The sequence below is a fragment of the Triticum dicoccoides genome, chromosome 3B, assembly GCF_002162155.2.
Source record: "Triticum dicoccoides isolate Atlit2015 ecotype Zavitan chromosome 3B, WEW_v2.0, whole genome shotgun sequence".
Lineage (NCBI taxonomy): Eukaryota > Viridiplantae > Streptophyta > Magnoliopsida > Poales > Poaceae > Triticum > Triticum dicoccoides.
This window is the reverse complement of record NC_041385.1, coordinates 834,085,922-834,098,929: the sequence shown is the minus strand read 5'-3', so window position 1 is coordinate 834,098,929 and position 13,008 is coordinate 834,085,922.

The window sequence follows — 13,008 nt, the reverse complement described above, 5'->3', positions numbered from 1 at the left end:
CTGCAATAGGTCTTCACCTAGCGGTGCATTAAGGACATGATTCTTCTGTGCAGCAATGAGGATAAACCTCAGATCACGGATCCAATCCGCATTATTGCTACTAACATCTTTCAACACAATTTTCTCTAGGAATATATCAAAATAAACATAGGAAAGCACCAACGTGACCTATTGATCTACAACATAATTTGCGAAATACTACCAGGACTAAGTTTATGATAAATTTAAGTTCAATTAATCATATTACTTAAGAACTCCCACTTAGATAGACATCTCTCTAATCATCTAAGTGATCACGTGATCCAAGTCAACTAAACCATAACCGATCATCACGTGAAATGGAGTAGCTTTCAATGGTGAACATCACTATGTTGATCATATCTACTATATGATTTACGCTCGACCTTTCGGTCTCAGTGTTCCGAGGCCATATCTGCATATGCTAGGCTCGTCAAGTTTAACCTGAGTATTCTGCGTGTGCAAAACTGGCTTGCACCCGTTGTAGATGGACGTAGAGCTTATCACACCCGATCATCACGTGGTGTCTTGGCACGACGAACTTTGGCAACGGTGCATACTCAGGGAGAACACTTTTATCTTGAAAATTTAGTGAGAGATCATCTTATAATGCTACCTTCAATCAAAGCAAGATAAGATGCATAAAAGATAGACATCACATGCAGTCAATATAAGTGATATGATATGGCCATCATCATCTTGTGCTTGTGATCTCCATCTCCGAAGCACTGTCATGATCACCATCGTCACCGGCGCGACACCTTGATCTCCATCGTAGCATCGTTGTCGTCTCGCCAACTATTGCTTCTACGACTATCGCTACCGCTTAGTGATAAAGTAAAGCAATTACAGGGCGATTGCATTTCATACAATAAAGCGACAACCATATGGCTCCTGTCAGTTGCCGATAACTTCGGTTACAAAACATGATCATCTCATACAATAAAATATAGCATCACGTCTTGACCATATCACATCACAACATGCCCTGCAAAAACAAGTTAGACGTCCTCTACTTTGTTGTTGCAAGTTTTACGTGGCTGCTACGGGCTTAGCAAGAACTGTTCTTACCTACACATCAAAACCACAATGATAGTTCGTCAAGTTAGTGTTGTTTTAACCTTCGCAAGGACCGGGCATAGCCACACTCGGTTTAACTAAAGTTGGAGAAACAGACACCCGCTAGTCACCTGTGTGCAAAGCACGGCGGTAAAAACAGTCTCGGTTTAACTAAAGCGTACGCGTAATGTCGGTCCGGGCCGCATCATCCAACAATGCCGCCGAACCAAAGTATGACATGCTGGTAAGCAGTATGACTTGTATTGCCCACAACTCACTTGTGTTCTACTCGTGCATATAACATCAACGCATAAAACCTAGGCTCGGATGCCACTGTTGGGGAACGTAGAAATTTCAAAAAAATCCTACGCACACGCAAGATCATGGTGATGCATAGCAACGAGAGGGGAGAGTGTTGTCCACGTACCCTCGCAGATCGAAAGCGTAAGCATTAGAACAACGCGGTTGATGTCGTCGTACGTCTTCACGGCCCGACTGATCAAGCACCGAAACTATGGCACCTCCGAGTTCTAGCACACATTCAGCTCAATGACGATCCCCGGACTCCGATCCAGCAGAATGTCGGGGAAGAGTTCCATCAGCACGACGGCGTGGTGATGATCTTGATGTTCTACCGTTGCAGGGCTTCACCTAAGCACCGCTACAATATTATCGAGGACTATGGTGGAGGGGGGCACTGCACACGGCTAAGAGATCAAGAGATCAATTGTTGTGTCTAGAGGTGCCCCCCTGCCCCCGTATATAAAGGAGCAAGGGGGGAGGCCGGCCAGCCCTTTGGGGCGCGCCAAGGAGGGGGGAGTCCTCCTCCTAGTAGGAGTAGGACTCCCCTTTCCTAGTCCAACTTGGAAGAGGGAAGGGGGAAGGAAAGAGAGGGAAAGAGGAGAAGGAAAGGGGGGTGCGCCACATCCCATAGTCCAATTCGGACCCCTCATGGGAGGGGGCGCACCACCTCCTGGGCTGCTGCCCTCTCTCTTCCCTAAAGCCCACTAAGGCCCAATACTCCCCCGGGGGGTTCCGGTAACCCATCCGGCACTCCGGTTTTCCCCGAAACTACCCGGAACACTTCCCGTGTCCGAATATAGTCGTCCAATATATCGATCTTTACGTCTCGACCATTTCGAGACTCCTTGTCATGTCCCCAATCTCATCCGGGACTCCGAACTCCTTCGGTACATCAAAACTCATAAACTCATAATATAACTGTCATTGAACCTTAAGCGTGCGGACCCTACGGGTTCGAGAACAATGTAGACATGACCGAGACACGTCTCCGTTCAATAACCAATAGGAGAACCTGGATGCTCATATTGGCTCCTACATATTCTACAAAGATCTTTATCGGTCAAACTGCATAACAACATACGTTGTTCCCTTTGTCATCGGTATGTTACTTACCCGAGATTTGATCGTCGGTATCTCAATACCTAGTTCAATCTCGTTACCGGTAAGTCTCTTTACTCGTTATGTAATGCATCATCCCGCAACTAACTTATTAGTCACATTGCTTGCAAGGCTTATAGTGATGTGCATTATCGAGAGGGCCCAGAGATACCTCTCCAACAATCGGAGTGACAAATCCTAATCTCGAAATACGCCAACCCAACATGTACCTTCGGAGACACCTGTAGAACTCCTTTATAATCACCCAGTTATGTTGTGATGTTTGGTAGCACACAAAGTGTTCCTCCGGTAAACAGGAGTTGCATAATCTCATAGTTGTAGGAACATGTATAAGTCATGAAGAAAGCAATAGCAACATACTAAACGATCAATTGCTAAGCTAACGGAATGGGTCAAGTCAATCACATCATTCTCCTAATGATGTGATCCCGTTAATCAAATGACTACTCATGTCTATGGTTAGGAAACACAACCATATTTGATCAACAAGCTAGTCAAGTAGAGGCATACTAGTGACACTTATGTTTGTCTATGTATTCACACATGTATTATGTTTCCGGTTAATACAATTCTAGCATGAATAATAAACATTTATCATGAAATAAGGAAATAAATAATAACTTTATTATTGCCTCTAGGGCATATTTCCTTCACTACTGTCTCGTCGACGACCTCTACGTGGAGTGGCTCGCTCGCATCACCGAGCTTGTTAGCGCGGCAAGGGGCTCTCCTGCGTCGTCCCTCTCGCTACCTCGCCCTCCGTCTTGTGAAGGAGGCGCAGTTCAGGAGGTGCCTCCGCCACCTCCTCCCCAAGACGACGCCCAGGCTCCAAGGCATGCGGCCTCAGGATGAGATCTACTGCGTCTGGCGCCCGCGCGACAAGAAAGTAGCTGCCAAGAAATCCCTCGACCCTAAGAAGGTGCTCGCGTGCTCCCGGCACTGGTGCGCCACGACCGCATCCCTGCGCCAGCACGTTAAGACCCCGTGCTGCTCTAGGTAGCGGTGCGCGGGAACCCCCAGGAGCAAGCCCCGCATTAGTAGAGAGCTCCAATGGCCACCGCAGGCTGCCGCGCCTTCACCACCGAGCTACGCAGTGTCGCCTGGCCAGGCAAGTTCAGACCTGACCTGCCCCCTCGCTACGACGGCACTGCCGACCGCGCAGAGTTCCTACAACTCTACGAGCTGGGCATCGAAGCCTCCAACGGGGACGAAAAGGTCAGGCGAACTGGTTTCCCATGGCACTCAAGGACGGTGCCCGCACCTGGCTCCTGAACCTGCCTCCCGGCACGATCTCCTCCTGGGACGAGATGCGCACTCGCTTCATCGCCAACTTCCAGGGCACTCGTGACCGTCCGCTGGCCGTGGGTGACCTGCATCGCATCAAGAAGCAGCCCGGAGAGACCTTGAAGAAGTACATCCAGCGCTTCAACAGCGCTCGCCTCAAGATTCCCAAGGTGACCGAGAGGCCATCATCTCGGCATTCTCTGATGGCGTCCGCGACGTCAAGATGAAGGAGGAGCTGGCGATCCACGAAGATCTGTGTACGTCTCTGGAGCTGTTCAACCTGGCGACCAAGTGCGCAAGGGCTGAGGAAGAGAAGAAAGCCAAGGCCAAGGATGTGAAGCGCGAGGGAGAAGCTGTGCTCGCAGCAGAGCCGGACATGAAGCACGGCAGGGACCAGCCGGAGTCGTCCAAGGGCAGCTGGTACTGTGTGTACCACGATCTCTATACCCACAACACCAACGAATGCCAAGAGCTCAGGGCCGTGCGAGAAGGCCATGCTGGTCGACGCCCCGAGCGCAACAATCGGGGCTACGGCCAAGGCGGACCAAGAGGTGGAGGACGATGGGACGACCGTGGCCCTCGCCAAGGGTGGCGTGACCGGCCTCGCGAGGACCACTGGCAGGACCAGCCTCGCGAGGGGGCTTGGATCGATCATCCTCGTGAGGATCGCCCGCAATGCAACGCAGGACTTCCTCCTCTGCCACCACCACCAAGAAGGAATGATGACCATCATAAGGACGAGGGGGCTGGGGGCTTCCAGGAGCCGTATGCAATTGCTTGCATCTTGGGCGGTACTCAGGCCCCTGCCTCTCAGCGCATCTTCAAGCAGGTTGCTCGCGAAGTGAATGCAGTCCTCCCTAAAGCTTTAGGCCACGCGCCCTCTTAGGTGGTCCGCATGCGCAATCATGTTTATCTCATCGGATCAGCTCAAGTGCGCGGCAACGGCTGGTGTCCTCCCGATGCTCTGCTCCCCAGTCATCAGCAATGTGCAAGTTACCAGGACCCTCATCGGCGGTGGAGCAGGGCTCAACGTCCTGTCCGTCGAGACATTCAACAATCTTCAAGTGCCATATGATCAGCTTCAACCAACCAAGCCTTTCTCAGGAGTCACTGATGGTTCCACTGTCCCGATAGGGCAGATGCCAGGAAGTGGCGGAGTCATCACGGTCCCCTGTGAAGAGAAGGATGCCGCGTGCTCTCTCGAGCGCGCCTTCCAAGCCGTGTCAATCGAGGACCCAAACAGCAAGAGTGGAAACCTTCCTGAAGCAGCTCCCAAGAAGAAGAAGACGTCACCTGGCCCAAGGCCTCAGGAGGCAGGCACCTCTGGAGGTGCCACATCCAGACATGCGCCCATCCGAGGGGCGCCACCCTCTGTCGCATAGGAAGGCGCCCCCGGCGCCCTCCTTGGGCAAGGCTCGGGGGCTCTCTCCTGGGGAGCCATTGACTTTGCCAAGGTCACGAGGGAGGTGCTCAGGCACCACTCGGAGGCGTGCTTCAAGGCACGTTTCCCTTAGGAAGGCGTGAGGCAAGGAGGGCCCAACCCTCAGGAGTTCATCACCAAGGTCGCTCAGGAATTACAGGAATCGAGAGTCATGCGCGGCAACTGCTGCCTGCCCGGCGTAGCTCCCCATCCAGGCGAGGATGGCGGGCTGCGCGTCTGCATCGACTACCTAGGGCTCAATCGAGTCGCGTCTCAGGAGCGCTTCTGGCCTTCGTGCGTGGGGCGTTGCGCGGGTCCACCGCACAGCTACGTTCGCATGCCCTTCAGCCTGCCGAACGCGGTTGCAGCCCACCAGCTCTTGATGAGAAGCATTCTGGAAGCTCGGGTGGCCAAGCATCGCGCGCTCCTGGAGGAAAGGGAGATGGACCTCGCCGAGCCGCCCGGACCTCGTGAGCCTCCCGAGGCTCGGAGCTCCTGGGGCTCGCGAGGATTGGCTTCTTCGCCACACACCGTCAGCTACTCCGACACTTGCTCTACAATGGTATCACGTGACTTCTTTCAAGTTTCGTTTCAGCTGGGAGCACCCTCAGGGTTGCATCATTCCCAGGTCGCATGGGTCTGTCCCTGCGGCATGTATCCGTTTTGCTTATGTCTTCAGCTTACCTTGTTGGGGGCGTCCCTTGGGCTGCATCATCCCCAAGCCGCTCGGGCCTGACCCAGTGGCGTTTGCCTTTCTCTGCATCTATCTAAGTTGATTTGCTTCTTCATGCTGAACCTGCTTATGATTATCGTCTAATGCCTACCACGGGCCTCCCTCTCTCATGCAAAGCGCTTGCATGTTAAAAGGGAGGCGCCTGAGCATTGCAACTCAGGAGCTCTTACTGGCTCTCCAGCCCTCACCCCCTGGCCTTGTCCACGGCATCGCGACCTGGCATACCAGCGGTGGCTGAGCTTGCTCGAGGGCCGGGACCTGAGGACGTAGAGCATTTGCATTTTAACCACCTTGCAGGAATGTACCACCGACAAAGGCCCAGAGCCAGGCGCAACCCGCCTCGAGGTAGGGCCCCGTGAGTCCCGCGCTGGCTCACGGGTGCCCAGATACACCTCTCATAGCCCTACCATGCCGGCCACGTGTCAGGGCGGGGCTGTACACGCCCCGGGGACTCCTTCCGGAGGGGAGCCCCCCTCCCACGTACCAGTGGAAGCACCATGCTCTGCGCTGGCTGACGACACTGCCGAGGAGCGGCTATGCCCGTACACATGCGGAAGCACTATGCTCCGCGCTGGTGATAAACAACTGAGGGCAGCCCACGGTTGTACCAACCTTAGGGAGCCCAGAGCTTAGTGTCTCGCCTCATCGCAACGCCTCCCCTCGGGAGCGCCATGCAAGGGGGCTGGGCTCGGGCCACGCCCGAGCACACGCCACCCAGCCAGGTCCCTCGGACCTGGTCGTCGCACACCCCTCCCCGAGCGGAGCCAAGATATGAAGACCGTTTGAGCGTCAAGGGGGACTCCTGAGCATCGCGACTCAAGAGACTAACTGGTCATGTAGCCCCTCACTCCTTAGTTCCGAAAGGCTAATGGCGGTTGAGGTATGTGCGGGGCCGGGCCCTGCCGACGTAGAACGACATATCATCTCTTCCACCCCCTCCCTATTTGCCGTTTGCGCGGAAAGGGGGACTCCTGAGCATCGCGACTCAGGAGCCTAACTTGCCATGTAGCCCTTCACTCCTTAGTCCCGTCCTGGTGATCTGGTCGGGGCTAACGGTGGCTGAGGTATGCGCGGGCCCGGGCCCTGCCGACGTAGAACACAAGCAAATACGAAGGAAATCGCAAAATCTAGCAAATCCAGAAGCAAATATTACAGACCATAGATTGTTCTCACAATACCAGACACAAATTTAAATGCCTCCATGAGGCATGATGCATGTTGCAGGAATCAAAGCAGGAAAAAGGCCGCGAGAAGATCACCCCTGGGCCGCGCCACCGCTCGTGGTGGAGTCGCGCTTGTCAGCCCCACCCCCTGGAGCTGCGAAGCCGGCAGCGCCTCGCTTGGGCGCGGTGTTGATGAAGGAAATATGCCCTAGAGGCAATAATAAAGTTATTATTTATTTCCTTATTTCATGATAAATGTTTATTATTCATGCTAGAATTGTATTAACCGGAAACATAATACATGTGTGAATACATAGACAAACATAGTGTCACTAGTATGCCTCTACTTGACTAGCTCGTTTATCAGAGATGGTTATGTTTCCTAGCCATGGACAAAAGAGTTGTCATTTGATTAACGGGATCAAATCATTAGGAGAATGATGTGATTGACATGACCCATTCCGTTAGCCTAGCACTTGATCGTTTAGTATATTGCTATTGCTTTCTTCATGACTTATACATGTTCCTGTAACTATGAGATTATGCAACTCCCGTTTACCGGAGGAACACTTTGGGTGCTACCAAACGTCACAACGTAACTGGGTGATTATAAAGGAGTACTACAGGTGTCTCCAAAGGTACATGTTGGGTTGGCGTATTTCGAGATTAGGTTTTGTCACTCCGATTGTCAGAGAGGTATCTCTGGGCCCTCTCGGTAATGCACATCATTATAAGCCTTGCAAGCAATGTGACCAATGAGTTGGTTACGGGATGATGCATTACAGAACGAGTAAAGAGACTTGCCAGTGACGAGATTGAACTAGGTATTGGATACCGACGATCGAATCTTGGGCAAGTAACGTACCGATGACAAAGGGAACAACGTATGTTGTTATGTGGTTTGACCGATAAAGATCTTCGTAGAATATGTAGGAACCAATATGGGCATCCAGGTCCCGCTATTGGTTATTGACCAGAGACGTGTCTCGGTCATGTCTACATTGTTCTCGAACCATAGGGTCCGCACGCTTAAGGTTTCGATGACAGTTATTTTATGAGTTTATGTATTTTGATGTACCGAAGTTTGTTCGGAGTCACGGATGTGATCACGGACATGACGAGGAGTCTCGAAATGGTCGAGACATAAAGATTGATATATTGGACGGATATATTTGGACACCGGAAAGGTTCCGGGAGAGTTTGGGAATATACCGGAGCTCCGGGAGGTTACCGGAACCCCCCCCGGTAAGTATATGGGCCTTATTGGGCCCTATTGGAAGGGAGGGAGAAGGAGCAAGGGAAGGCCCTACAGGTGTTTCTACTGCAAAGGAAATGGTCACTGGAAGCGGAAATGCCCTGAATATTTGGTGGATAAGAAGGATGGCAAAGTGAACAAGGGTATATTTGATATACAGGTTATTGATGTGTGCTTTACTAGTGTTTATAGTAGCCCCTGAGTATTTTATACTTGTTCGGTTGCTAAGATTAGTAACTCGAAACAGGAGTTACAGATTAAACAGAGACTAGTTGAAGGGGAAGTAACGATGAGTGTTGGAAGTAGTTCCAAGATTGATATGATCATCATCACACACGCCCTAAACTTTCGGGATAACTGTTAAACCTAAATAAATGTTATTTAGCGTTTGCGTTGAGCATGAATATGATTTGATCATGTTTATTGCAATACGGTTATTCATTTAAAATTAGAGAATAATTGTTGTTCTGTTTACATGAATAAAACCTTCAATGGTCATACACCCAATGAAAATAGTTTGTTGGATCTCAATCGTGATGGTACACATATTCATAATATTGATGCCAAAAGATGCAAAGTTAATAATGATAGTGCAACTTATTTGTGGCACTGCCGTTTGGGTCATATCGGTGTAAAGCGCATGAAGAAACTCCATAAAGATGGATTTTTGGAATCACTTGGTTATGAATCATTTGATGCTTGCGAACCATGCCTTTTGGGCAAGATGACTAAAACTCCGTTCTCCGGAACAACCGAACGAGCTAATGACTTATTGGAAATAATACATACCGATGTATGCAATCCAATGAGTGTTGATGCTCATGGCAAGTATCGTTATTTTCTGACCTTCACAAGATGATTTGAGCAGATATGGGCATATCTACTTGATGAAACATTAGTCTGAAATAATTGAAAGGTTCAAAGAATTTCAGAGTGAAGTGGAAAAATCATCGTAATAAGAAAATAAAGTTTCTGTGATTTGATCACGGAGACAAATATTTGAGTTACGAGTTTGGTCTTCAATCAAAACAATGTGAAATAGTTTCACAGCTCACGCCACCTAGAACACCACAACGTTATGGTGTGTCCGAACGTCGTAACTGCACTTTATTGGATATGGTGCGATCTATGATGTCTCTTATTGATTTACCATTTTTTTGGGGTTATGCATTAGAGACAACTGCATTCACGTTTAATAGGGCACCATCTAAATCTGTTGAGACGACACCATATGAACTGTGGTTTAGCAAGAAACCCAAGTTGTCGTTTCTTAAAGTTTGGGGCTGCGATTCTTATGTGAAAAAGTTTCATCCTGATAAGCTCAAACCCAAATCGCAGAAATGCGTCTTCATAGAATACCCAAAGGAAATTGTTGGGTACACCTTCTATCATAGATCCGAAGGCAAATTTGTTGCTGATAATAGATCCTTTCTAGAGAAGGAGTTTCTCTCGAAAGAAGTGAGTGGGAGGAAAGTAGAACTTGATGAGGTAACTGTACCTACTCCCTTATTGGAAAGTAGTTCATCACAGAAATCTGTTCTTGTGACTACTACACCAATTAGTGAGGAAGCTAATGATGATGATCATGAAACTTCAGATCGAGTTACTACAGAACCTCGTAGGTCTTCCAGAGTACAGTCCGCACCAGAGTGGTACGGTAATCCTGTTCTGAAAGTCATGTTACTAGACCATGATAAACCTACGAACTATGAGGAAGCGATGATGAGCCCAGATTCCGCGAAATGGCTTGAGGCCATAAAATCTGAGATATGATCCATGTATGAGAACAAAGTTTGGACTTTGATTGACTTGCTCGATGATCAGCAAGCCATGTTAAATAAATGGATCTTCAAGAGGAAGACAGACACTGATAGTAGTGTTACTATCCACTAAGCTCGACTTGTTGCAAAAGGTTTTCAACAAGTTCAAGGGGTTGAATACGATGAGATTTTCTCACTCGTATCGATGCTAAGTCTGTCCGAATCATGTTAGCAATTGCCAGATTTTATGAAATCTAGCAAATGGATAAACAAAACTACATTCCTTAATGGAGTTATTAAAGAAGAGTTGTATGTGATGCAACCAACAGGTTTTGTCGATCCTAAAGGTGTTAACAAAATGTGCATCTATGGACTGGTGCAATCATCTCGGAGTTGGAATATACGCTTTGATAAGTTGATCAAAGCATATAGTTTTATACAGACTTGCGGTGAAGCCTGTATTTACAAGAAAGTGAGTGGGAGCACTACAACATTTCTGATAAGTATATGTGAATGACATATTGTTGATCGGAAGTAATGTAGAATTATTCTGCAAAGCATAAAGGAGTATTTGAAAGGAGTTTTTCGAAGAAAGACCTCAGTAAAGCTACTTACATATTGAGCATCAAGATCTATTGAAATAGATCAAGACGCTTGATAAGATTTTCAACGAGTACATACCTTGACAAGATTTTTAAGTAGTTCAAAATGGAACAGTCAAAGAAAGAGTTCTTGCCTGTGTTGCAAAGGTATGAAATTGAGTAAGACTCAAATCCCGACCACAGCAGAAAATAGAAAGAGAATGAAAAGTCATTCCCTATGCCTCAGTCATAGGTTCTATAAAGTATGCTATGCTATGTACCAGACCTATTGTATACCTTGCTCTGTATTTGACAAGGGAGTACAATAGTGATCTAGGAGTAGATCACTGGACATTGGTCAAGAATATCCTTAGTGAGGACTAAGGAAATATTTCTCGATTATGGAGGCGATAAAAGACCCCGTCGTAAAAGCTACCTCGGTGCAAGTTTTCACACCGATCCAGATGACTCTAAGTCTCAATCTGGATACATATTGAAAGTGGGAGTGATTAGCTAGAGTAGCTCCGTGCAGAGCATTGTAGACATAGAATATTTGCAAAATACATACGGCTCTGAATGTGACAGACCCGTTGACTAAGCTTCTCTCACGAGCAAAACATGATCACACCTTAGTAATCTTTGGGTGTTAATCACATAGCGATGTGAACTAGATTATTGACTCTAGTAAACCCTTTGGGTGTTGGTCACATGATGATGTGAACTATGGGTGTTAATCATATACAGATATGAATATTGGTGTTAAATCACATGGCGATGTGAACTAGATTATTGACTCTAGTGCAAGTGGGAGACTGAAGGAAATATGCCCTAGAGGCAATAATAAAGTTATTATTTATTTCCTTATTTCATGATAAATGTTTATTATTCATGCTAGAATTGTATTAACCGGAAACATAATACATATGTGAATACATAGACAAACATAGTGTCACTAGTATGCCTCTACTTGACTAGCTCGTTTATCAGAGATGGTTATGTTTCCTAGCCATGGACAAAAGAGTTGTCATTTGATTAACGGGATCACATCATTAGGAGAATGATGTGATTGACATGACCCATTCCGTTAGCCTAGCACTTGATCGTTTAGTATATTGCTATTGCTTTCTTCATGACTTATACATGTTCCTGTAACTATGAGATTATGCAACTCCCGTTTACCGGAGGAACACTTTGGGTGCTACCAAACGTCACAACGTAACTGGGTGATTATAAAGGAGTACTACAGGTGTCTCCAAAGGTACATGTTGGGTTGGCGTATTTCGAGATTAGGTTTTGTCACTCCGATTGTCGGAGAGGTATCTCTGGGCCCTCTCGGTAATGCACATCATTATAAGCCTTGCAAGCAATGTGACCAATGAGTTGGTTACGGGATGATGCATTACAGAACGAGTAAAGAGACTTGCTGGTGACGAGATTGAACTAGGTATTGGATACCGACGATCGAATCTCGGGCAAGTAACTTACCGATGACAAAGGGAACAACGTATGTTGTTATGCGGTTTGACCGATAAAGATCTTCGTAGAATATGTAGGAACCAATATGGGCATCCAGGTCCCGCTATTGGTTATTGACCAGAGACGTGTCTCGGTCATGTCTACATTGTTCTCGAACCGTAGGGTCCGCACGCTTAAGATTTCGATGACAGTTATATTATGAGTTTCTGTATTTTGATGTACCGAAGTTTGTTCGGAGTCACGGATGTGATCACGGACATGACGAGGAGTCTCGAAATGGTCGAGACATAAAGATTGATATATTGGACGGATATATTTGGACACCGGAAAGGTTCCGGGAGAGTTTGGGAATATACCGGAGCTCCGGGAGGTTACCGGAACCCCCCGGTAAGTATATGGGCCTTATTGGGCCCTATTGGAAGGGAGGGAGAAGGAGCAAGGGAAGGGGGCGCGCCCCCCCAAGCCCAATCCAAATTGGGAAGGGGGCCGCCCCCCCCTTTCCTTCTCTCCTTCCCCCTCTTCCTTCCTACTACTACTACTCCTTCCTTCCCCCTCCAACTTGGATTAGGAAAAGGAGGGGAAACCTACTTGGAGTAGGTTTCCCCCTCCCTATGGCGCGCCCCCCCTTGGGCCGGCCACCTCCTCCCTCCCTCCTTTATATACGGGGGTAGGAGGGCACCCTAGACACACAAGTTGATCATTGAGATCGTTCCTTAGCCGTGTGCGGTGCCCCCCTCCACGATATTACACCTCGGTCATATTGTAGCGGTGCTTAGGCGAAGCCCTGCGATAGGAGAATATCAAGATCGTCACCACGCCGTCGTGCTGAAGGAACTC